At 49.6% G+C, this 26,725-nt stretch overlaps 1 long non-coding RNA gene across 1 annotated transcript; it reads left to right on the top strand.

Annotated features, from left to right (window-relative positions):
* The first annotated feature begins 3,547 nt into the window (after nucleotides 1-3,547).
* Nucleotides 3,548-25,872, top strand: LOC121477932. Its single transcript, XR_005984387.1, has 3 exons — nucleotides 3,548-3,740; nucleotides 15,829-15,880; nucleotides 24,539-25,872. It is a non-coding gene; the product is annotated as an uncharacterized LOC121477932 (long non-coding RNA).
* The last annotated feature ends 853 nt before the right edge of the window (nucleotides 25,873-26,725 follow it).

The raw sequence follows: 26,725 nt of genomic DNA, 5'->3' as shown, positions 1-26,725 counted from the left end.
CCCTCAAATGTAGTCATTTCTTTCTGTTCCTGTCAATATGCTGATGGTGGGTGGTGGTGGCAGTGGGGTGGTTGGTGGTCAGTGGTGGTTGTTGTTGGGGGGTGTGGGGGTGTTTGTTGGTGGTAGTGGTTGGCAGGTGGGGTATTTGGTGACTGATGATGTTTGGTGGTGGGGTATTTGGTGATTGGTGGTGGTTGGTAGTGAGGTATTTGGTGGTCGGTGGTGGTTGGCGGTGGGGTATTTGGTGGTTTGGGTGGTGGGATGCAAAATCAAGTCTCCAAGCACCTTTCCTGGTCTGAGCTGGGGAGTCAGCTGGGCCCCAGTGGCCAGCATCAGGGTTAGGGGTGGAGGGTGGTCATAAGCTATGGAGAAGTGATGAACAAGCTGAGCTTCTGGCAAAGCTGCCATGGGTTCTAGGCAGTGGCCTGGTCTGGGCAGGTGAGAGAGTAAAGCCAAAGGATTCCTAACAGCCTCTGGGCATCCACAAACACCTCCACAGCAGATGCTACTTTACTTACAGAAAAGTGTCAGAGGGGACTCTGGGAAGGTCCCTGGTTGGGATATGTTTTGGGCACTCCAGAAATGCATGCCTGGCAGGTGCTCGAGGTACTAGGGAGTTGCAGTGGCTGCAAGGGGGCAGGCGAAGCTCCCCAGCATAGCCACTGGGAGAGGGCTCACCTGGAATGTCCCTGCACACTTCACAGAGCACCCTCCCCACCCTCCTGACGGTGACATTCCTGGCACAACAACCTTGACATGGGATTGTTTTGCAAATCATTTCTTTCTGGAGTTGATTGTCTGGAAAGGAAAACTGGCTTCTGCTTCTTTGCAGTGGAGCTTTGGCAACCAAGGGCATGGGTCCTTGGGGCGGGGGGCGGGGGGAGAGAAAGAGAGAGAGAGAGAAAGAGAGAGAGAGAGAGAGAGAAAGGGAGGATTGAAGTCAGGCCTCCACACCAGACACAGGTCTACCCCTTGGGGAAAGCACCTGATTTCACCTGCTGAACATTTCTAAGCCTTCTGCAAACTGGAATCATAGAGCAATCATGGCTCCCTTGTTTTTTCACCCCCTCCACCATCTGGGGTGCCCCTTCCTCTCTTGGGCACTTAGCTCTCCTTTTACCCCAAAAGTGCCCTAGACTTTGAACCTCTCCCTCTTCTCACTTCCTAATCAAACCTCCTCTCTGCTCAGAAGTGAGAAAGATCTTGAGAAAGAACCCTGGAGTAGGAGCTGGGAGACTTCAGGCCAAGTTCAGCTCTGCCCCCTAATACACCGTGAATTTGAGGTGGTCCCCTGTCTTCCGTGTGCCTCAATTTCCCTGTTTACTGAGTTAGGCAGATTGAGGTCAGGGATCAGGTGAGCTGGAAAATCCAGGCTGGGCTACAGGGGGCAGCAGCTGCAAAATTCCAGCTCATGGTTGTCACATGGGAAAGTGAACCCCATTTCTGACTTTTCTGAAGAAGCTGCATTAGTCAGAAGAAGCTGCTGTAACGAGCAGCCCCAAAGTGCAAAGCTTTAATACTGCAAAGGTTTATATCCTGGTACTGTGGTCCAATGTGGGCCAGCCGTGGAAGGACCCTGCTCCTTTTATGTGATGGCTCTGTCCTCTCCTCAGGCCTGGGAGTCCTCCTCAACACCCACCTCCCCAGATCTTCTGTATCTGGTCAGCAGACAGGGAAGAGAGTGTGCAGGACCCGGGGAGGGGGGCAGGATTGGGGACCAGGCAGGAAGTGGTGCATATTACTTCCCCCCACAATCCGGTGACTGGACTATTGCCACGTGGTCCCAACTAACTGCAAGGGAGGCCATGTGCCGGGAAGAACAGGGCACAGGTTGGGTGACAGCTAGCCAGTTTCTGCTATAAGCTGGACACCTGGATTCTATGCAAAACCTTCTCATCTTTAAATGTTAGCAAATGATTCCAACTTGTAAAAGGAATTGTGCGGAATAAAGAAAATCTGCTTAGAAGCCAGAGAGCCTGCATGGTGTGGGTCTGTGACCTGTGGGTGGGGCAGCCTCCTCTTACCTGCCTGGGCCGAGATTCCACACTGGTGAGGCAGTGGCCTTCGCCTGGTTGTGCGCTCACACCCTCCTGCCACAAACGCCTGCTGCACTCCTACTCCACGCTGGGCCCCACTATCGGGAGGGAGGACGTGAGAACAAGGCAAAAAAAAAAAAAAAAAAAAAAACATTCCTTCCCTGGAGGAGCTCACAGCTGTTTTTATCTCTGGGTAGAAAATAGCATTCGATTTAAAAAACTAAATGTTAGAGTTATTTGCCATAGTGCTACATTTTAGCAGAGGAGCATTCCTTAATGGAAAAGAATGATTCCCAGAGGGGGAGATGCTAGGCCCGAGGACTGCCAGGGAGAGCAGGGGCGCGGTCAGCGGCCCTGGCCGCGGAGTCCCCTCATCATTCTGCAGCTTGGGGCGGGGGGGGGGGGGCACTCAGGCAAGCGGTTCGTCCTGCTGAGCCTCAGCCTTCACCTCTGCAAAATAGGGGTAATACCATCTATCTTACAAGGCTGTGAAGAAAGAGGAGGAGGAGGTAGAAATGCCGAGCATGGTATATGGAACACTCTGGGTACACGCTCTGTGGTCCCAGTGGCCACTGGGGTGACTCAGGGGTGACTACTCCGGGGCAGGTGTTGTGTCAGCAACACCTTAATTCCCAACTAGCATGTACAGCCTGTGACCCCAGGGCAGGCCCCGGGCTGAGTGCTGGGGACATGTGTGGGGAGGTCTGGCCCTGCTGAGAGGCACTCAGTCCAGGGGTGCTGCCTTCCCATCTCTGTGGGTGTGAGCCAGGCCCTCACCTGACCTGTGATGGAGGTGAGCCAGCCCTCGCCCTCCAAGCAGGAGGCGGGGGGAGGAATGCATGCTGATCCCAGAGTCACTTGACTGTAACAAGCAGGTTGGTCATCTTGGTTGACATCAGCAGGGCAGCATGAGGTCTAGCGTAGGGAGGACCACTGGGCTGGGGGTGGGGGTGGGGGGTGAGATGGTGGGGAGGAGGAAAAGCCTCCCGCTTAGGCCTCACCTCACAAAAATAAAGCCACCACTTGCTGCTGCAGCTCCAGGGCCAGAGCACGTCCGCTCAGCAAACATGATCGACAGTCCCCTCACCCCGTGGGAGGAGGTACGGCCATAAAACCCATTTTACAGAGAAGCACATCGAGGTGCAGAATGGCGAGGCTAACTTGCTCCAGGCCACGCGGCTGCTAAGGAATGGTCAGGAAGTTCAAACCCAGGTCCACACTCTTATCTCAGCCCTCACAACAGTGCCTGGGAGGGAGAGGTCTGTTGAGGGGCTCAGAGGACCTCCTCTCTGGGTTCCTGATCAGCTATTCAGGATGGAGGAAGAGAAGCAGGCCAGCTAGGGCTCTGAAGGCATCTGGCAGGAAGTGTACTCCTCTGTCTGCAGTTCATCTGGGAAGCTGGGGTCACTCCCTCCCTCCCTTGCTCCCTCCCTCCTTCCCTCTGTCCTTCCTTCCAGGTTGATTCCCAGCTCTGGCAGTTACTATCCGGGTGATGCTGGCAGGTGGTCACTTCAGCCTTCGGGGCCTGTGATTGTACTGTGTACCAGGCGCTGCTCAAAGTCTACTAAGGGCTCAGTGAGCTTTAGACGGACTTGGCCTCCAGCCTCCTGGGCCAGCTAACCTCCTGGGAGGCTCTGGAGGCCTCCTAGAAGCTGCGATGCTGCAGAAGAGGGAGACAAGACCAGCTGCATGCAGTTCACTGAGGTGGGTAGGGTGGGGATTTCGTGCTGGCGGAGGGGTGGGGTGGGAGGGGTGGATTTCCCAGGCTTACTGTAAAACTCACAAAGCTTAACTCTAGAGCCCTTCACTTCCCGAGTGTCTTCCTGTGACCTGGGAGGGGCCCCAGCAAGACACAGGATCACATGCTACCCTAGAGTTGGCCACAGTAGGCCAGTTAGGCAGTTAGGCCTTCTCTGCCTCCTCCCTGTCACATTTCCTGTGACCTCGGATATTGCTGGAGCTGCTGTGGCACTCGGGGGAAACTAGCAAGGGGAAGTTGTCACGGCACACGATGTCAATGAGGCTTGAAAACAAAACTCAAAACACACCAAGGCAAACAGGATGTTGGCAACAAACTGGTTGGTGGGTGGCATCAGTTCAAATACTTTTTAAGTTTAGTAATCAAGGAAAACAAGAAGAATCCTGAAGTCCTCTATGTTAAACCCTGGACCTTGATTGAAGTTTTTCTAAATTTGACAACAATTCTAAAACTTTTGATGCTACCAATAATGAGTTGTGAAGTTGAAAGAAACCTTTTGAAACTACTGACAAAGGGGGAAGGGCGTGGATAAGACATATCCACCTCCCTTTTGATCAACTGTGCTAGAGAAAATGAAGATAAAGAAAATGACATTATTAAATCAATGTCAAGTGAAGAGGTTATCCTGAAAGTAGATGACCAAATGTAGGAATAAAAATATTCTGGAAGCGTATCAGGTGGCCAATATAAATCTTACATTCTTTTTTCTGGACATTTCTGTATAGTGTTTATCACCTTTTTAAATGCTATGGTTTTGTTTCTCATTCTAAATATTCACATGTTTATCTGGTTGTGCGTTCTTTTTTTTTTTTCTCAAAAAGAGTTTCTCAGCTTTCTAAGTTTTAGACCCACAAGACCTGGATGCAATTCTATGGAGAGGATGTGGCATGTGCAAAGGCCCAGTGGTAGTGGGGTAGGAACATGGCTATGTTTGAGGAATAGAAGCATAGAAGCACAGAGAGGACAGACAGAGGAGAGGGTGAGAGGGTATTGCCCGTGAACCTGACGAGAACTCTCACTGGCTGTGTGGCCAAATAGGGGAAGGAATCTTGGGATCCTTATCCAGAAAGATCAAGGCCAAAGAAAGGACCTCCTAAGTCTTTCTTCAAACCTCCTACCCGTGTAGGAATCCTCTCCTTGCTGCCCGCTGATGCTGGCTCTGTGTACCTCCTGGGAGGCAGAGCTTATCTCCTCCCCCAAATCTTATGCTATCAGAAGGCAAAACTCTGACTATGGGAAGTTCTTCTGTCAAGCTGACCACTAACCATCTTCAGTTCTTCCTTGGGTCCTCATCTTCCCTTGGGCTCAGAAATAACTGGTTGCTACCTACTTCTGCCTGTCTCATTATAGCTCTGCAGACACTTGGGGGCAGGGTTCAGGTGCTGTTCTTAATCAGGATAACGTGGCTTCCTTCAAAGATTTCTCTTATAACATGACTTCCAAAGTCTTCCTTATCCATTATCTCAATGATTTCTTAACCACTCATACATAGATGATGATGATGATGATGATGATGATGAGAGTTGAGTGCTTAGCTGTGTATAGGCTCTGTGCTGGGTGTCGTTTATGCTTCATCATTAAAGCAATCCTACAAAATAGGTACAATTATGAAGCCCACCTCACATACAAGGAAACCAAGGTTCAAAGAGACTGAATAAGCAGCTGAGATTACAGAGCATACAGGTGGTATAATCGGACTCTGTGATTTTAGAGCTCATGCTTTGAACCACCACATTAAATGAGTGGAATTAGGAGGCTCCAGTCTGTGCAGATGAGAATTCTCCTTCAAGACTGTCACATTGGGGCGCCTGGGTGGCTCAGTCGGTTAAGCATCTGCCTTCAGCTCAGGTCATAATCTTGAGGTCCTGGGATCCAGCCCTGCATCGGGCTCCCTGCTCAGCCGGGGTCTGCTTCTTCCTCTTCCTCTGCCCCTTCAACGACTCGCGCCCTCTCTCTCTCTCTCTCTCTCTCTCTCTCTCTCTCTCTCTCTAACAAATAAATAAAATCTTAAGAAAAAAAGACTGTAACATAGACATCCTAAATTTCTAGTGTGACTGACCTGTCCAGTGGATTGTGGGTAACTTGTCTTATAATTGTATGAGCCAAGCCTTAAAATCAATCTCCTTCCTCTCTCTATATATACACACCCACATAAACACACACATAGACACACACCCACATGCACACATACACACACATACCTTCTATTGGTCCTGTCTCTACACCTCCAGTCTGTATGTGTCTTAACAGGCACCTAAGATCATCAGGCCCTATCAGCATATTATTATCAATAAACTGGACCAATGTGATCCTTGTGGGATGGCGAGATGATCATGCAGAGCTGGAGAACTGACCTGTTGAAGGAAGGTGGTGACAGTGAGCTACTGTCCCTGCCAGGAACATCAAACTGATGTAGGAAAAACATTGGGGTTCAGAGCTGATGGCTAAGAAAGATTTCTTGAGCTGTTTTTGGTGCAAACAGGTGGTTTTATTAGAACACAGGGACGGGACCCATGGGCAGAGAGAGCTGCACCGGTTATGAGGAGTGGCCCATTATGTACTCTCAAGCTGGGAGCAGGTAAAGGATAGAGTAAGTCTCTAAGGAATTTTGGAAGCCAGGTTTCCAGGACTTTGAGGGGCTTAGCTATCGTTAGGGAAATGTCATTTATTACTGTCTAAAAAACATGAGTCCTGAGACCCTTCAGATACATATCAGTGGGTCAAATGCTTGGGGGATGATTGCTAACGGGTATCTTGGGGAGTTTAGAGATAAAGGAAGCAAAGGATTAACTTCGAGGCAGCTGAGTCCCCAGGGGAAGGTTACTCTGCCTGTTTCAAGGACTTGTCAATGGTCTGTACAAAGTAAGGAAATTTAATTTTTTAATTTTTTCTTTGGCCTTTGCTCCTCACATCAAAACTACTCTGGTGTGGGAGTATTATTCTGCTAACCATGGGACATGGGGCAAGCATGAGACTCGCTTCCCTTTTCTGGGTGTCCGTTTTCTCTGTTAGAATGAGAGAGCTGGGTTAGATGACCTTCCAAGACCTTGTGATTCCTTCTAATCCTGAACTGGTGTGAATGACCAGACCGCTCTGTCCTGCCGGCTGTGGGATCTTGACAGCCCATCAACTTCTCTGAGGTTTTCTTCCATGAGAGATCCAGCCGGTAACCTACCTCTTAGTCTGCTGTGCAGCTAAAATGCAGCAGAGAGGCGGCATAAGCACTGTGATTAAGGGCACTGGCGTGGGATCCCTGGGTGGCTCAGTGGTTTAGCACCTGCCTTCAGCCCGGGGCGTGATCCTGGAGTCCTGGGATCGAGTCCCACATTAGGCTTCCTGCATGGAGCCTGCTTCTTCTCTATGTCTCTGCCCCTCTCTCTCATGAATAAATAAATAAAATCTTTAAAAAAAATAAGGGCACTGGCGCTAGCAGGTGGCTGGACTTTGAGTCTGAGATCCACCAGCACTTGGCTTTGGGGATACCTTGACCAATTCACTTCACCTCCCTCAGTCTATGTCCTCATCTGCTAAATGAAGACCAATGTCCCTACCTTGAAGGACTTTGCCAAACTAGATCCTGATTATTAAGTGCCTATCCCATCTTAGCTACCTGAGGAGTTTCTAGACCTCCTTTCTCCCTGAATCCATATGTTCACAATCTTTCAAAGCTTCGTGTCTTTACATATCAAGTGGGAATAAGGAACCCTACCCGCTACAGAGCTAGTAACCTCACCATATTGCTTTAATTTCCTGAAAGTTACCTACTAGACAAACAGGAATGAAAGGATTCTGTAGGGCAGCCAGTGAGTCTAGGGGAAGGACACACACTCCATTCTCTTAAGCACTGATCAGGGGGTCATGGTTGTAGGGGCAAAAGAACAGAGGGGAGCCCCCAAAAACTGATTATCTGGGGCCTCTGGAACCCTGTTGTTTCTTGGGGTCCCTTCTGGGAGGAGAGAATTTAAGTTTGTGGCAAAGGGAGACTCACTATAGGAAAGGCGCCGGGGCTGGTGGTGCCCTGCAGCCTGCCCCAAGCCCTCCTGGTTCAGGAAGGGGAGGAAGATCCACTCAGCAGACACCCGACCCCATGGACGCCCCTCCCAGCCTCAGCTGGGACCTGTCAGAGGCCAGGCTGCAGCTGGTGGCGATGAGCTCAGAGCAGGGTATGCGGAACCTACCCAGGTGCAGCCTAGGGCCAAGTGGGACCAGCCTGGTTGTGTTCCCTCCTTCCCTGCCCTACCCCTCCTGATGGCCAGGGAGCTAAGCACCGCCCTCAGCCCATTATAACAACAACCATTCGCACCTGCTCTGCCCTGCATGCTGCCCCAAACAGGCACCGCCCTGACCCCATGGGATCCTCTAATGGCCTGCAAGGGAGGAGACTGGCAGATGGCCACCTTCATTTTATAGTCGGGGAGGACAAGGCCCAGAGCAGGGCCAGTTTATGTATTTGCCTCGTCCAGCAGACCAATAGCAACTTGAGGAGGACTAGATCTCCATCACTGGGTCATTCATCCCAGGCAGATGAAACAGCAGATGCAAAGGTCCTGAGGCGAGAATGCACCTGATATGTTGGAGAACTATCTTGGCCAGTGAGCAGAGTAGTGAGAAGAGCCACAGATGAGTTGAAGAAGTGGGCCTTAGCCAGATCACATGAGGCCTTGCAGACCATGAAAACAAGTTCTGGCTTTTATTCTAGTTGCCGAGGAATTCACTGGAAGGTGCCCACTCTGAGAGTAGATACTGAGAAGACAATAGCCAGGAAGGCAATAAATAGCCTCCTGTTCCGGCCTCCAATGTAGGAGGCAGACAGTCCTCGAGAGGGTGACCACACTCCGAGGGGGTGCTCACAGGGGCTGCGGGAGCACAGAGGGGGTGCTGCCCCAGCCAGGGAGCCGGGGAGTACTTTCTGGGGGCAGTTTCTGCTGAGACTCAGGGCTGAACCAGAGTCAGCCAGCTGGAAAGAGAATTACAGGGAGGGACCAGAAGTGGTACTGCAGGCAGAGGGAGGAGCAAGTGCCAAGGACACCCACCCAACACCCCAAGCCTGAAGAAGAGAGGAAGCGGGGAGGAGGACTAGGGGGTGGGGTTGGGAGTGAGGACCTTAAGGAGTTTAGTGTGGCTAGCCGCTAAGAAGCAGCCAGGGGCTGTCTGGGGGGCGGCGGGGACAGAGCCGGCAGCTGGCAGGGGGCTGCTTCTCTCACTGTACTGTGAACCGTTCTCTATGCCCATCAGCTTTTTCCTGCTGGGGCTCTAAGGGCTGCCTCCGATCCTTCCTCTGCACGTCCTGTTGCATAGTAACCAGTCCTTAAATGTTGGGCATTTGGGTTCTTTCTAGTTTTCTCCTGTTTTAAACAATGCTGGGGGGGGGGAAATAAATAAATAAAAACACCAATGCTGAAATGGGGCGCCTGGGTGGCTCAGTCAGGTGGCCAACTCTTGGTTTCAGCTCAGGGCATGATCTCAGGGTCCTGGGATGGAGCTCAGTGGGGAGTCTGTGTGAGGATTCTCTCTCACTCCCCCTGCTCCCTTGCACACACGCATGCTCTCTCAAATAAATCTTTAAAAAAAAAATGCTGTGATGAACATCTTGTCCATATATTTTAGGGCACATGTATAATTATCTCCATACAGTAAAGATGGGAAGTCTTGGGGGCTGCCCAGTAGACTGGTTTGAGCTGGATCTTTTTGCCAAACCAGTCTCGGGGTTTCTCGGGCAGCACTTTGATGGGTGTCTGCTTGAAGGGCCCTGGACAGGGAGATGCTTCGAGAAGACTTGAGAGAGTGATAAAGAGCCCTGACCATGACTGACCACTCACTGCCCAGGCCAGATAAAAGGCAGGGAGGAGCCCCCGATCCTGGCCCCACATTTCCTGCTGCTGTACGTTTGTCTGTCCAGCTGGCCTGGTGCACCAGCTCCTGGCCTCTCCCAAGGAGGCAACAAAAGTACTCTAGGTGCAGGTCTTAAAAGTTGGGGTACCACATGTGGGGTTCACACCCTTCACTCTTCAGGGAAAAGCTCGGAGGTCCTGAGTTCCCTCATTTGTAAGTCTACCCACTAGGAGTAAGGTTTGTGGTGAGACTGTGTCTTAGCCTCTCCTACCTGCTCCGGTGCGGGTTCTCCTTCGCCCGATGTGTAGGAGTCCTTCAGCGAATTGTTCTGTATGTAGCTGTAGACCCAGCGTCCACGGGAGGAAGAGAGTTCAGAATCTTCTACGTTGCCATCTCGAACCAGAACTACAACAAAAGTACTTCACACTGAGCACGCATCTGGGTTCAAATCACGGTCATACCACTAATGAGCTGAGTGACCCTAGACCAATTACTCAAACTCTCTGAACCTCAGTGTCCTCATCTGTATAATAGAGAAAATAACCTAACAGGGTTGTCCTGGAAGTTAAGTGCCATTAACAAGTACCTGGCTCGCAGTGAACGACAGCGTATATTCCCATTGTCATCTTGGGTCTCCAGTCTTTTTGAAAAACCTGCAACAGTTCTATAAAGAGAAAATTCACATGCCTTACAATGTACTCATTTAAAGTGTGCAGTTCAATGGTTTTTCATATATTTATTGCAGTCGCTTTTGGAACTTTTTCATCATCTCCCAGAGAAAAAATTTACCCATTTATAGTCATCCCTAGGCCCCTGCCTATCTCTCTCCCCGAGCAGCCCTAGGCAATCCTAGTTTACTTTCTGTTTCTGTGTATTTGCCTATTCCAGACATTTCAAATAAATGGAATCATACAAAGGGAATCTTACAAAGTCTATTGTGCCTGGCTTCTTTTACTTAACATGAGATTTCCATGGTTCATCTATGTTGTAGCATGAATCCATACTTCATTCCTTGGTATTGTTGGACAATATTCCGTTGTATGAATAATGCTGCTGTGAACATTTATGCATGGACATGTTTTCATTTCTCTTGGATATAGGCTTAAGAGTAGGAATTGCTGGGTCATATGGTAACTCTATTTTTAACCTTTTGGGGAACTGCCAGACTGTTTTCCAAAGCAGCTGCATCATCTCACATTCCCACCGGCAGTGCATGAAGGTTGCAATTTCTCCATATCTTTACCAGCACTTGTTATTGTTTTTTTTATTATAGCCATCCTAGCAGGTGTGTAGTGGGATCTCATTGGGGTTTGGGTGTGCATTTCCCTGGTGGCTCATGTCTCCATCTTTTTCAATGGAATCCGCTTTGTTTCTAGAGACGGATAAATCCTGGGACATCCCTTTCCCAATATGGAAACACTAACTTTTTCCCAAAAAGGAAAAAGAATCTTATATGGAAAAAGTGTCCATTATTACTTCATAACATACTTTAATCTGGCTCTTCCATAAATGGATATTTCCCTGTTTGGGCACCTTGGATAGTTTCCAATTTTCTTCTGTTATCTCCAATAGTTATAAAGACGTTGTCACATGGGAAGTGTTCATGATAAGTAAATAAAAGCAGAATAAAAAAATACTCAATTTAGTCATCTTATCTTAGCTGAAAACAATATATACTTGTTAATTCATCCAAATGTGTTTTGACCAACATGCTGAGTTCCAAGCCCTGAGCCAGCTGACTGATGGACAAAGCCCAGAAAGGAGCAGTAAAGATGCAGATACTACTTGTGTGGGGGTGGCGGGGCCCTGAGTAATACATTCCCCACACTTCCCCACCTCTTTTTCCAAACTCTCTTGGCTGTTGTTATGGTCCCCTTGTAATGAGAAAACTGAGGGAAAGAAGAAAAAATTACTGATCTGGGAGTAATATTTCTTGATCCAGATATCCTGCAAAGCTATTGTTTTACGGACTCTCCACGCAACTTGGGAGGTTGATAATACAGTAGCTATTATTATGACACCATGTGTCTGGTGCTGTTCTACCAATGACATGATATGTTACACAGGTAATTGTCCCCATGTTATACAGGAGGAAGCCAAGGCAAGGCAAGGAGGTGCCCTTCCACTTTGGTGGTCTGTCTTTCCACATTACCCACACATGTGCAGAGCGGCACACAAACTCATGTTCACACTCAGATCTGCATCAGCATCCTTGGACACACCCAGGAGCGTATGTGCCACACCCAGACTCACATGCGTGCTCTCCTGCAGGACTGCTCATATCCGCAGGCATGCGCAGGGCACGTGCATCCATGTGAGCTCCATGCACATATATATCCATGTGCATAGAGGCTGTATACATTTGGACTCACATCTAAGAGTGGGAAAATGCATACAGATAAAGCAGCCAAAGTCCAACTCCTGCCTCCTCCCTGCACCCTCAAAGCACCTTCTGGTGTGTGTACAGCACAGCACTGGGTGAGGTGTAGACAGATGTCTATAGGCTCAAAGAGCAGAGATGACTTTGCACTAGAAACCAAGGGTCACCCACTAACTCTAGATGAGACTACAGCAACTAGAAGGCCTTATCTGCTGGGGGGCTGCAGGGCCTGACCTGAGAGCCCACATACAGTGTGCCCAACCCTGTACCAGGAGCTCCAAGGGCTGTACAAAAGAAGACATGATCCAGGTCCTCCAGGGGTGCCCAAGGGATCGAGAAGACAAGATTCACACCTAGGGGTGGCTTCACATAGTGGTCAATGGCAAGCATTCTAGTGACAGACTGCCTGGCTTAGAAATCTTGATTCTATCATTTACTCGCTGTGTGACCTGGGCAAGTTAGTTAACTGATGGGTGCCTCAGTCTTCCCATCTATAAAATGGGGGGAAATTCTAATGCTTACCCCTTAGGATTGTTGCCTAACAAGTACTACATAAGTACATATTTGCAAAATAAGCCGTTTGGGGCAAAGGGGGTTTAGGGATGAAGGACAGGCACTGAGTAGAAATTCCTCAGGATCCTGGCCCTGGGTCCTACTGGCTGGGTAACCATAGACAAGTCACAAAACCTCTCTGAACTTTAGTTTCTCATTTGTAAACTTTGCACAAATCATTGTTGATCACTAAACAAATATTTATTGAGGCCCTACTATGTGCCACACCCAGGGCTAGGCACAGAGAATATAGAAGTGAGCAAGCCAGACTGTCCCTGCCTGCAGGGAGCCTTCAGAGTTGGAGGGAGGATAAAGTAAAAACATCCAGTGCATAGTAGGTGCCCACTATCCCTTCTTTTCTCCCTTGTCTACCATTGTGAAGACAATGCATCAACAGTGTAGAGAGTTTGGAGAATACAGAGGGTGGGGGGACCTATCACCCAGAATCTATTCACCCCCAACAAAACTACTAATTTCATTTTTTGCTAATCAAGCCAGTACACGGCTTGCCTCATACTGAGACACTTTAAAAACCATTTGGATTAATCAATCCATTGCTTTTGTGATCAGCAGAAAACAGTTAATTCCTCTGCAGCCTATTTGTTGGAAAGAAACACAATCAATCATGGCCAGCCCTCGGCACACAGATGCCTTTCCCTTCTTGGGACCTGTAACATTTCCATCTCATGGAAAATGAAATTGAGGCTTAGAGAGGTCAAGTCACTTGCCAAAGGTCACACAGTCAGAAATGTGAAGAGCCAGCTTCAGAAGCTAGAGATCTTTGGCCTACATTGTCTCGGGCTGTGGGATGCAGCCAGGGATGGACAGTAGGGCTTTGGTCATGGTGAGCGGGCTGCCTTTCCAATTGCTGAAGTTCGGGGTTTGGAGAGTCTTTGTGGGCCAGACCTAAGAACATAGGATAATTGTCAGGCTCTTAAATGGTCTTGGGGGTCTCTTCTGAGCTCAGAAACCTCTCCCTCTTACCTCTTTGGGAGCTTAGGGGCCTGCTTAGCCAGGGTCCAGCACTGGAAACGTTTGTGATATCTGGTTCCCTCTAGTGGGCAAAAAGCACAAACCTCTGGATCCCCCAGGGACCTGGGATCTGCTTCCACCTTCATCCTCCAGCCCCAGCCTTGCCGGGTGGAAGTCAGCTACCCTTGCTTCTGCTAATGGTGGTTGGCACACAAGTGCTTACCGTGCGCAGGCACTCTGACACCTAATCTCATGTAATTCCTGCAATAACTCTCTCAAAGTAGGAATCATTACTACCAATCATAAATAATCTGAGACTTGGGAAAATGACTTACCAAGGGCACATAGCTGGTAGGCGGCAGAGTCAGGAGGTGAGCCCTTGGCACTCATAGGAGAGAGCATCGTCAAGGAAGTCTTCTTCTTCTTCTTTCTTCTTCCTCTTCCTCTTCTTCTTCTTCTTCTTCTTCTTCTTTTAGATTATTTATTTATTTATTTGAGAGAGAGAGAGCATAGGAGCAAGAGGGAGGAGCAGAAGGAGAGAGAGAAGCAGATACCCTGCTGAGCAGAGAGCCCCACGAGGGGGTCAATCCAGGACCCTGAGATCATGACCTGAGCTGAAGGCAGATGCTCAACAGACTGAGCCACCCAGGTGCCCCCAAGGAAGTCTTCCTGCACCAGGCAACAGCCCTGTGTGGTTGCACACGAAGTGTATGTGTGTGTTGGGGATTGGGGGGGAATTAACACTCCCCCACAAGGCCTTTGTGGGGAAAGGTGGGAGCCCAGGTGAGGCATGGGGTCATAGAGGTGTGAAGGTCCCAGGCATGGTGGCTTGTCACCCCTGCCGTGAAGTGAGGTGGCCATTCCTCAGGACAGGAAATAGAAGTGGTTGGCTGGACAGTGGTGCACCTGTGGATAGCCAGCTGCTCCTCTGTCTCCTTTACTAGCCTCTACGCCACCCTTTTCTCTTTCCTCCAGGAGTAAAAATCAACAGTCCCCCAACACCCTGCAGCTACCTTTAACTTAGCACTTGCTGTGCGCCACACCCGTGAAGCTCCTTCATGTCCCATCACTTGATTATTCCTCCAGGAAACCCGGGATCAGAGGAATGGCTGATGATTTCCATTTTACGCATAGAGGGTAGAGATCCCAGAGAGCTGATTGCTGACCAGGTCACACAGCAGTAAATGGTTAGAAGTGAGATCAAACCAGGCTCCAGGGGCCCGTCCTCCTCTCCTGGCCCAAGCTGCGGTGACGAAACTCAGTGCTGCCAGCAGAGGGAGGCATACCCTCAAACACAAGCCCCACTTCCCAGAATCCTGGCCAACAGAATTCTCCAGGCAGCAGCAGCCCCACTGCAGCCACTCCTGATTCTGGAACACCTGGTTCAGGTGGGGCCCAGGGAGCACAGGGATGTGTTGGAGGAATAGCAAACAGCCCTCAAACGAGGCCGGCCCAAGGTTCACAGAAAAGGAAACACAGTAGTTTTTAATGCATAAAAAGATTGAGCTCACTTCTTATCACTGAAACCTGAGTTAAATCTGAGTTAAATCCACAGCAAGCAGGGCCTTCTGATCTATCAAGTCGGCAATTGTGCAGGTGATGGCATGGCCAAACACGCCCTCACACTTTGTTGATGGGATTTATTATTTATTTATTTATTTATTTATTTATTTATTTATTGCCGATGGGATTTAAACTTGGTTTAACACGTTACAGTAGGTGACTTGATAGATCTATCAAAACTGCAAGTTTGCGTGCATCCGAACAGGAATGCATGATACATGGCTACACGGACTTGTACTCGACCTGTGTTATTCAGTATGTGGCCACCAGCCACACTGAGGTCTCAGTGTGTTGAGTCTGGATTGAGATGTGCTGTAAGTATAAAAATACACACCAGATGTTGTTAGCATGAAAAGGCAAAATAACTCTTTCATAGCTTTTTTTATATTGATGCTGTATTGAAATGATATTTTTGATAGGTTGGGTTAAATGATTTTTCAAGTTAATTATACTTGGTTTTTTTTTCTTATGCTTTTTACTTTTAAAATGCATCCGCTAGAAAATTTTAAGTTACACAGGTGGTCTACATTTGTGGCTTGACTTTTTTTTTTGTAGTGAAATACACATAACATCAAAGTTCTCATTGTAGCCATTTCTAAGGATACAGCTTAGTGGCATCAAGCACATTCACACTTTTGTGCAACCATTACCACCATCCACGTCCAGAACTTTTTCATCATCCTGTGCAGAAACTCTGTCCCATTAAACAACTCCCCATTCCTTCCTCCTCCCAGGCCCCGGAAGCCACCTTTCTGGTCTCCGCCTCCATAAATCTGACTGCTCTCGGTGAGTGAAACATGCAGTATTTGTCTTTTTTTTTTTTTTTTTTGTATTTGTCCTTTTGAGTCGGGCTCATTTCACCCAGCATAATGTCTTCATGGTTCATGGTGCAGCAGGTGTCAGAATTTCCTTCTAAGGCAGAGCAATATTTCATTGTATTTATGTACCACATTTTTTAAAAAAGATTTTATTTGTTTATTCATGAAAGACATAAAGAGAGAGAGAGGCAGAGACATAGGCAGAGGGAGAAGCAGGCTCCCTGCAGAAAGCCCAATGTGGGACTTGATCCCAGGACCCCGGGATCACGACCTGAGCCAAAGGCTGACACTCAACCACTGAGCCACACAGGTGCCCTACGTACCACATTTTATCTATTCATCAGTTGATGGACCTTTGGGTTGCTTCCACCTATTGGCTGTTGTCAATAATGCTGTGATGAACATTTATGCACAGATATCTAGTTGAGCCCCTGTTTTCAATTCCTTTTTTCTAAAGACTATTTATTATTTATTTATTTATTTATTTATCCAACTAAGAGAGAGCGAGCACAAGCAGGTAGAGTGGAGGGAGAGGGAGAAGCAGGCTCCCCTCTGAGCAGAGAGCCTGACTCGGGGCTCTATCCCAGGACCCTGGGATCATGACCTGAGCCAAAGGCAGAGGGCCAACCGACTGAGCCACCTAGGCGTCCCACCTGTTTTCAATTCTTTTTTTTTTAATTTTAAAAAAAATTTTTTTTATTTATTATTTATGATAGTCACAGAGAGAGAGAGAGAGAGAGGCAGAGACACAGGCAGTGGGAGAAGCAGGCTCCATGCACCGGGAGCCTGACATGGGATTCGATCCCGGGTCTCCAGGATCGCGCCCTGGGCCAAAGGCAGGTGCCAAACCGCTGCGCCACCCAGGGATCCCCCGGTTTTCAATTCTTGAGTGTATATTGTAGGATATGTTACTGAACAGCACTATACTAATAATTTCCATAGCAGCACTGTTTGAAATGTCCCCAAACTGGGAACAGCCCAAATGCCCATCAATGGCAGGATGGATAAATAAATTTTGGTATATTCACACGGAGCAGTGCAGTAAGAACGAATGACTAAGTGCCTGCCACAGTGTGGACGAAGCAGACGCACAATGCAGTACGTGTGGTGTGAGTCCACGTACATAAAGTTTAAGTGAGGCAGAGCTAACCCTGTGATGTTAGAGGTCAGGGTGACAGCTCCAGGGGGCTTCTGCGGGGCTGGTGGGGTTCTGCTAATCAGGCACAGGTGGCAGGAATGCAACTGCTTTGTGAAAATTCACCAAGCTAAACAGTTAGGATTGGTGCTCAGTTTTGTGTATACGTTAGGCTTCCATAAGAAGTTCCAAAAAGGGGCCCCTGGGTGGCTCAGTGGTTGAGTGTCTGCCTTTGGCTCAGGTCATGATCCCGGGGTCCTGGGATGGAGTCCCACGTCGGGCTCCCTGCATGGAGCCTGCTTCTCCCTCTGCCTGTGTCTCTGCCTCTCTCTATGCCTGTCGTGAGTAAATAAATAAAATCTTTAAAAAAAAAAAAAAAGCTCCAAAAAATGCACAAGCCCTTTGATCCAGCGATTCTAGTTTTAGGACTTAAACTACAGATATATTTTCACATGTGTGAAATAAAGCATGTACGAGGTTTTCCACCGCAGTTTCTTATCATAGCAAACAATTAGAGACATACCAACTCACACCGCTAGGATGACTACTGTCAACGAAAATACCAAGTACTGGCGAGGATGTGGAGAAATGCGAACGTTTGTAGCTGCTGTGGAAAACAGAATGGCAGTTCCTCAAAAAATTAAAAATAGAATCACCATGTATCATTCAGCAATTCCACTTCTGGTGACTCCCCAAAAGAATTGGAAGCAGAGTCTTAAGCAGATATTTGTACATCCATGTTCTTTCTTTTCCTACTTTCTTTCTTTTCCTCCTTTCTTTCTTATTTTTAAAGATTTTATTTATTTATTCATGACAGACACACACACACACAGAGGCAGAGACACAGGCAGAGGGAGAAGCAGGCTCCATGCAGGGAGCCCGACATGGGACTCGATCCCAGGTCTCCAGGATCACACCCTGGGCTGAAAGCGGCGCTAAACCTCTGGGCCACCTGGGCTGCCCAACATCCATGTTCTTAACAGCATTACTCCTAGGTGCCACATAGACACGGCCCAGGTGTTCGTTCATGGATAGATGAACAACATGTTTATATAATAACAGAATACTATTCAGCCGTACAAAAGAAGAAAATTCTGACACAGGCTGCAACGTGGATGGAGCTCGAGTTCACATTGTGCTCAATGAAATGAGCCAGTCATAGGAGGACAGGTGATCCCACTAGAAGAGTCCCCCCCAAGTGATGAAAGTCATGGGGACAGCAAGCAGAAGTGTGGGTGCCAGGGCCTGGGGGAGGCAGTGGAGCAAGTTGTTTAAATGCTACAGCTTCAGTTTTACCAGATGAGAAGAGTTCTGGGGATGGTGGTGGGGATGGTGGCACAGCAACGTGAATATACTCAGTACCACGGAACTGTACACTTAAAATGGTTGAAATGGCAAATTTTATATTATGCATGCATATTTTACCACAATTAAAATTTCTAAAAAGGGAGGTGTCTATAAGAAAAGGTGAGAAAATTATTTAAGATACAGCGGATCATAAAAGTCAAGGGGGAACAGAGTGTAAGGAATGTTTGCATTTGTTTAAATATATCAAAATGTTAAACAGAAGACACAGTGACAGGATAGAAGTGACCTTCCAGACTAGGTTACCATGTACAAAGGAGTCACAAAGGAAGAGGCCAGGGATACATCACCCCAGTCTTCACCCCTCATCGCTTAGAGAAAGGGGGAGGAGACTGTACAGGAGGAGGGGCAGCTCCAGCCTGAGGGACCCCCCCCCTCCCCGAACCCTGAGATGGCCAAACAGAGATGGCACGGGGTGGCCCGGGTGGCTCAGTGGTTTAGCGCTGTCTTCAACCCAGGGTGTGATCCTGGAGACCCGGGATCGAGTCCCATGTCAGGCTCCCTGCATGGAGCATGCTTCTCCCTCTGCCTGTGTCTCTGTCTCTTTCTCTCACTGTATCTCTCATGAATAAATAAATGAAATCTTAAAAAAAAAAAAAAAAACAGAGATGGCACATCCAGACGTTGGCCCCAGGGACCTGAGAGGGTTTCTGGAACAGATGGGGCTGGGGTAGGGGTTGCTGGCAGGAGTCATCTTGGGTCCTGTTCCAAGAAGTTGGAGATGGACGTGGGATTCCTAGCGCTGAGCATGGAGTGGCAAGTGACCCCAGGAGGAGAGTTGCATCCACCAAGGTCAAGGATGAGAGGAGCCTTCAGCAATGGCCAAATTCATGGAGCCCACACCACCTCCTATGATGGGAAAGGCAGCTTGAAATGTCTGCTGGTTACAGCGTTGGAAGTCAGCCAGGCCAGGGGAGCCTCTGGTAAGACCTTCCCTCTCCCGGTTCCACCTCTGCGCAGCCCCCTCAGCCCCACCCACAGGGGAGGAGATGAGGAATGGAGAAGGAGCTCCCCACCCTGCCCTCTGCCTGCCCCCCTGCAGGGAAGAAGCAGGGGAGAAGCTCTAATCCTAAATCCAATTGGGAGTTCCCCGGAGTATCTTGACTTGACATTGAAAATTTGAGTGCAGACCATGTTTGCATCTGAAAATGATAGTAGAACTGTTACCTAAGAGCTGTCGAGATAACATGGCTCCATTCCACATGCTCTCGGATTCTCCAGGGGGTTGGCAGAGGAAGGAGAGGAAGCAGAGAGAGAGGGAGAGAGAGAGAGAGAGAGAGAGAGAGGAGCTGGGAAGGTCTCTTAAGGCCACGCCCAGGACTAGCACAAAGTTTCTTCTGCTATGTTCTATTGACCAAAGAGAGACTCAAGGCCAACCCATATATGAGGGGATAAAGAATCCACCTTTTAAACAGAGGAACTAGGTCAAAGTCACATTGTAAAGGGGTGTGGGAACAGTGAGGAATGGAGAATTGGGTCCACTTTCATGACCAGTCTACCAAAAAGGCCTTGCGTCCCTTGCAAGGGAGGCTGGGAAATGTAGGCCAGCTGCATGTCCAGAAAGAAGAGGACGTGTGTCTCTGCCACACCTGCCCCCTCTCTTGCTGGTGCACATTTAGGCACAAGCCTCCTGTGCTCTCAGCCCAGCCAGGTGGCTTAGCAGGAGTCTCTCTTCTCAGGGATTGAGGTCCAGACTCCCCATCTGTGCCACCATTCACTTCTGCTCCCAGGAACTCCATTTTCTCATCTGTAAAACAGGGATATAACAATAATAATTGCCTCCCCTTGACGTGGTGGTGATGAAAGCACTCTTCAGTTCACGAAAGCCTCAGATTTTGCAAAGAACTAGATGACACTGTGCCGTCAAAAACATTAGGTAACTAAGGGACGCAAGAAATCAAGACATATGTGCAGACCTGGGGAGATGTGTTAACAGGGGCCAGGGGAGCAATCAGAAGGGCTGTTGCAGGAGAGATTCCTGCAGCCAAACCTTGACAGGTGATGAGCAGAATCGGAACAGAGCCAGGAGACAGGGAAAGGCATGGCCGGGAGCAGGAACAGCACATGTGAAGGTTTGGAGGCCAGAACACGCGTGGTGTGTTAAAAGGTCCCATGCCCTACTATTTAAAACAGAAATTCCCAAAGGGTGGGATGAATGCTGGCTGGCCTAGGGGCTGACGCATGCTTATGTGCTTGTTCCTTGGCAAGATGGGTTTGAAAAAGGGGGGAAAAAGAATGAGAGATTGAAAACAGATTATTGGGGAGAAAAGTACTTCAGGCTCGAGACAACTGTCTCTGCAGTCTCTGGCTCCTGTCCCGCCCATTCCCCAGCCCTGACGCAAGGCTGGCTGGAAGAAGGTGTTTCTCCTGGGATTGTTCAAGCTGAGGGCCTAGCTGGCAGGAGACTAAAGCCTACCCCATTCCTGCCTGGATGCCAAACTCTGCTTAATATACCCACGGCCTGACAGCATGCGTTAAGCCATGTGAAATGCTCCTCAAGATACATTCTGTTATTGCCCCCATTTCCCAGATGAACAAACTGAGGCTTAGAGAGGTTAACTGGCTTAGCCACAACCACATAGCCAGCCAAGGGTGAGTCTGACCAATTCCATTGCCTTTCCTGGGCCTGGAGTCCAGACAGAGCAGGGAATGTTTAGAACAGCAAGGAAGAGTGTTCCAGGGGGTACAAGGTTTAGTGTGTGAGGCGGTATGGTGCAGTGAGTAAGTGTTTGACTCAAAAGTCAGATTTGGGGGCTGTTTGTTACAGCAGCATGACCTAGCCTATCCTGACTGGTACAAGACATGATAAACTAAGTTACATGTCCTTTAAAAGGTTAGGACTTCCCATCTTCCTCTCAGAGGCAGCATATTTTCAAAAACTGTAATTTTAAAATATTTTCAAAGAGATTTGTTTATTCATTAGAGAGAGAGAGAGAGGTGGGGGAGGGGCAGAGGGAGAGGGAGACCAGAAGACTCCCCACAGAGCAGAGGGCCTATCCCAGGGCTCAATCCCACAACCCCAAAATCATGACTTGAGCTGAAATCAAGAGTCAGACACTCAACTGACTGAGTCAACCAGATGCCCCTAAAAACTGTAACTTCTAAATTTCGACAAACCACAGGTGACATAAAGTCTTCCATCTTAATATTGGAACAGTTCCGAGGCGTTAAGTGCATTCCCACGGTTAGGCTCCCATCGCCACCATCCGTCCCCAGAGCTCCTTTCACGCCGTGACGCTCAGACTCTGTTCCCATCTAACAGGGACTTCTCCTGCCCCTGCTCCGGGCCACCACCCGTGTACTTTCTGCCTCTGAATCTGACGGCTCTAGGTGCCTCGGGTACGTGGACTCACGCGCTACCGGGCCGAACGTGGCTGGCTTCCTTCACTCAGCGTAACGTCCTCAAGGCCCAACCACGTCGTAGCCTGGGTCAGAATGTCCTTCCTTTTTAAGGCTGAATACTATCCCACTGCACGTGTAGACCCCATCCTGCTTGTTCATTCATGGGCACCTGGGCTGCTACCACCTTTTGGCCGGTGGGAATAATGCTACAAATGTGGGTGCACAGGTATTTGGAGCAGCATTTTTAAGCAAGGTTGTTGGGGTTGTACCTGCACTGACCAAGAAGCCAGGAGACTCCAGGACTCCGGACTCCACCACGAACTTGCTGTGTCGCTTTGGACACATTACTTCATGCATCTGATTCAAACTTTGCTCACTTCGCTGCCTACCTCCCGGTAGCGTGCTGAGACCCACGAGACCGTGGAGTGTGGACGCTTTCTGTGAAGAGAAGCCACGAGGGACTGTTACTGCTATTACTCAGTGGGGGTGAGGGCAGTGATTTCCCAAAGGCATGAGTCACTAATGGTGGAATTCCAGGCATCAGGAGATGCAGTTCTGGGCACCAGAGCCCAGATTCCGCACAGAACAGGGATCCTGACCCTGCGAGGGAGCCACACCCTCTCTCCTTGGCCACTGGCTGTTGTGAGGAAGGAGTCGGTGAATGGCGTAACATATGGTCTTTAGGGTAGAGCCTGCAGTCTCATCACCTCACAATTGTTAAGGAGGCTCAGAAAGGGTGATACACTTGCCCAGGGCCACACAGCCAGTGAGCAGCAGAAGCCAAACTAGAACTCGAAGCTCCAGACTCCCAGCCCTGCACCACACTGCCTCCCACGTGGTTCTGGTTCTAGGAAGAGCAGTTGGGGCAGGGGGCGGGGAGTAACCAAAAGGCCTCAAGGGGGAAGTAGAACTTTGTTCTCTGGTGTCTCATGGAGATTGACCTGAGAAACTTCCATCCTACAGCCCTCTCTGTACTTTGCAAAATCCTGAGACCACTAGTGATACAATATTTGCTACTATTAACTGAACCCTTCCTAAGTCCCAGGCTTAGAGCTGAGCACGTCACATGCCCGGTCCCCTTTCATCCCTCCCATAAGCTAAGAACCAGCGTTTTACCATTTGAAAGCCCCCAAACCTTAATTCAACGGCATCCCCAAGGTCATAAAATGGGAAGAGGCCAGAGCTGGCTTTGAACCCAGGGCAAGGTGCCTGTGGACTCTGTGTACCGAAGTGCCCTGATTGATGGCTTCAGCTGAATTCGGTTACAGCTGTAAGGTAGAGGTGGTGGGGGCAGAGTGGAGGGGCTGACTGTACCCATTGTTTAAGTGGGAAAACTGAGGCTTAGAGCAGATTAGTGGCACGTGGGCAAGAGGTGGAATCAGGCTAGGCCTTGGGCAGGCTTGAGTCCAGCATGTCTGCTCCGGGCAAGAGAAAGCTCTTCCAGGAGGGCACCGGCCCCTTTCAGACCTCAGCAGGATGGGGAGGGGGTGGTGATGGAACCCACATGTGGTCCCCTCCACCCAGCTATAACCGCGGCTGCCAGCACTTAAGGAGTGCTAGCTGGCTTCGCGGTCTTGAGCTTGACACATCTTCACCCATGTTGAAGGCATCCACTTTCCTCCTCTGCTTTGCAGATGAAAACATTCAGGTTCAGGAGGGGGAGCTCACTTGTCCAGCTGACCAGGCTAGAAAGTTGTGGAATTGAGATGCTAAAGTCTGGCCTCTTCATCCACCATGCAAGTTCCCCTCCCCTTGGGAGGCGACAGCAGCGGCCTGAGCGAACCCTGCCCAGCCCACCACACCTGAGGCTCATGAGATTCCATTTGCCAAGGGTCCCCAAACACACGGTTCTCAGAAACCCACATTCCTCAAGTGGAGCCACCCCCACCTAGGTTCTCTGCGGTCCACAAGATCATCCGCAGGGTGTGGGCCAGAGGGCTGAGCCAACAGAGGGGGGCTGGTGACCCCACAGACGGCTGCTCAGCCGGGACAGATTTGGCGGCTCGCTACAGAAGCCTTCCCCTTCCTGTATGTGCTCCTCTTAGCAGAGGCCTGGGAGGGAGGCAGTGTCTCCTGGGCCTCATCCTTCTGGGGTGCTCAATCCAGCTCCAGTCTAGAACCCATTGCCCACTCTCTCTCCGGCCTCCAAACTTCTCTCTAGAGCTTGCCTTTGTTCTAGTATGGGGTGGGCAGTGTGTTCGAGAAATCTCTTCCCCAGCCCCAGGGGCTGAGCCATTCACAGTTCTCCAGTCCCCTTGGCTGGCTTTCAGGGATGGGCATGCGTTTTGGCTGGGTTAAGTCATTTTAGCAGCCGTAACAGATACCTCCAAGATTTCAGTGGCTTTCTGCCACAAAAGTCTGATTTTTTTTCTCACGTGCCGGGATAAGGAGTCTTGGCAGGAGGACTGTGCTCTGTGTGGCCATTCAGGGCCTGAGACTCTTCCTGTCTTGTGACTGGGCCTTCCTCATCCTCATAGTCCTCTCCATTCAACGGGCAGATGGGGAAAGACAGCAAGGACCCTAGGCCAGACCTGAAAAGGAAGCATTTATTTTTGCTCATATCCCATTGGTCAGCCACACCTAACTGCAAAAGAGGCCGGGAACTGTAGCCTTTCTGTGCACCCAGAAGGAAGATGGCTATTGGTGAGTGCTAGCGGGCTTCCATGGGTGGGTGACTCAGTTCTCACCAAGGAGACACAAAGTCTGCTGGGAGGGCTCTGAGGAGGGCTTGCCTTGTGTATGAGAAGCTCCAGAGGGAGCAGTTCCTCTGTTCTTTCCCTTCAGGTGGTTGTGTGAGGATATGATGTCTGAAACTTTGGCAGCCATGCTGAGACCATGAGGCGCTGAAGCCAGCACACTGAGGATGCTGGAGCTGCCGTATGCATCCTGGGTGCCATCACTGAGCCTCCGAACTAACCACTCCTGGCACTACCCAACCTGCGCATTTCTTGACCACAAAGGTCCTTACTGTTGAAGTCAGGAGTATCAGGAGATTCTATTACTTGCAGCCTAAAACCCCCTAACTGACCGATACTCGATAGTGAATGCCGAAAACACTCAAGCCAATGCACGTGGTGTTGTGCTTATTTTGGGGGGAAGAGGTGGGGAGGGTATAGCAGTTCAAACACAAAATGAGCATCTACCACATGTCAGGCCCTTGACATACATAGTGTCTATGTGGGGGCAAGCTGCCTGGGTTCAAATCTTGGTTCCATCACCTCACCAGCCCATGACCTTGGACAAGTCACTCAATCCAACTTCTCTGTGCCACAGTCTCTCCATTACTAACATTGGGGTGCTTATCAATACTCCACCTATTCAGTGGAAGATTAAATGTCCGATTCAGGTAAAGAGTTTAGCACGTTATCAGTGAATGTGAGCTACAAAATCCTGACCAGACCCTGGGAGGTGTGAGGAATATCAACCCCATTGGAGGGATGGGGAATCTGAAGTTCACGGAAATGAAGCCCAAGGGCATACAGATACAAAGAGGCAGAACCTGGATTGGAACCCAGGCCTAGTTGAGCACCTACTACGTGCTGGGCGTTGTGGCAGGTGTTTAGTTACGTTTTCCCATTGGATGTGCACGGCAGTCCTGCATGGGAGGTGGCGCTCTGGTTGCTGTGCCTGTTCCTGCTGAACAGAGGGGAAAACCGTGGCTCAGGGAGGTGAGGAAACTGGCCTACAGGCAGGCTCACGATGCCAGCACTTGAACCTAGGCCTGGGTCCAAGGCTTTATGCTTTCTGCTATTTAGAAGCCTTTCTCACGGGGACCCGCAGACTATGACAGCGGAGCCTCAGACATCGGAGGAATAATACAACTGGCCCCCAGGGCTCTTCAGGTTCTCCTGGACTTGTTCCCTAGTGCTGGCTGCCAGTTCAGCCTGTCTCCAAGGTTGTCCTGGTGATGGCTGCGCACCTTTGCTCTGCCAGGAAAATAACCAGGACCTGGAGTAGAAGAGCCTGAGAGAGGGAAAGTTGACTCATTTTATAAAGCAGAGCTTTTTTTTAAAAAAAGATTTTTATTTATTCATGAGAGAGAGAGAGAGAGAGAGAGAGAGAGACAGAGGCAGAGGGAGAAGCAGGCTCCATGCAGGGAGCCCAACGTGGGACTCGATCCCGTGACTCCAGGATCAGGCCCTGGGCTGAAGGCAGGGGCTAAACCGCTGAGCCACCCAGGGATCCCCTAAAGCAGAGCTTTTTAGGCTGATCCAGAACCGGGCAGGCTGTCTTGAGATGCGATGAGCTCCCCTGTCCTGGGAGAGTACAAGCAAAGCCTGGTGCCCTGTCTTCTTCTGTGAAGAAGGTTACAGAAGTAACTCCCGTTTGGAAAATGATACTGGATTCAAAGAGCTTTTTGGTTTTGAAAATCTGTGATTGTAAGGTTCTCAGCCTCCGGTCTAGGATTGCACAATACTCAAAATCTAGGAGTCTGGGATTGTAGGCATTGTTCCCACTCCGTGTTTTTTGCTCCCCTCTTGGTGATTGGACTGTGGAACACCTACTGACTCAGGGAAGGGACATTTCAGTGAAAGCAGAGAGTCACTTTTTAGGTTTCAAAAGCCCCCCTTTCTCCCCAGAAGACCATTCCTGAAGGGACTGGGGGCAGAGTGAAGACATCATGAGTCAGAGGAAGACATGCTTCGCTGCTTTCTCTGTCCCTCCACTCTACAACCTTCGGGACAGTGGCTGTTCCGTCGCTCCGGATCCTGGGGTGAGGGGACATGAAGCCGGGCTGCAGAGGCCTGAGAGGCCACGCAGCATGAGTAACTGAGAAATGAGACTCGGGGGTGGTTGTTACTGCACCATGACCTAGCTGACCCTGACGGATACACACCTCCCCCCCACCACACCCCCTGCTTCTCCTCCTCCCAAATAAGAAAGCTGGGAAGGGAGCCAGAGAAGCTCTGAGTGAACATTTTTTTTGAATTGTGTGGGTCAACATGACCCCAGACGGCTCTGAGGAATCCA

Source organism: Vulpes lagopus, chromosome 18 (assembly GCF_018345385.1).
Source record: "Vulpes lagopus strain Blue_001 chromosome 18, ASM1834538v1, whole genome shotgun sequence".
Lineage (NCBI taxonomy): Eukaryota > Metazoa > Chordata > Mammalia > Carnivora > Canidae > Vulpes > Vulpes lagopus.
Note: the sequence above shows the minus strand (reverse complement) of the source record. Positions and strands in the feature narration are given on the sequence as shown.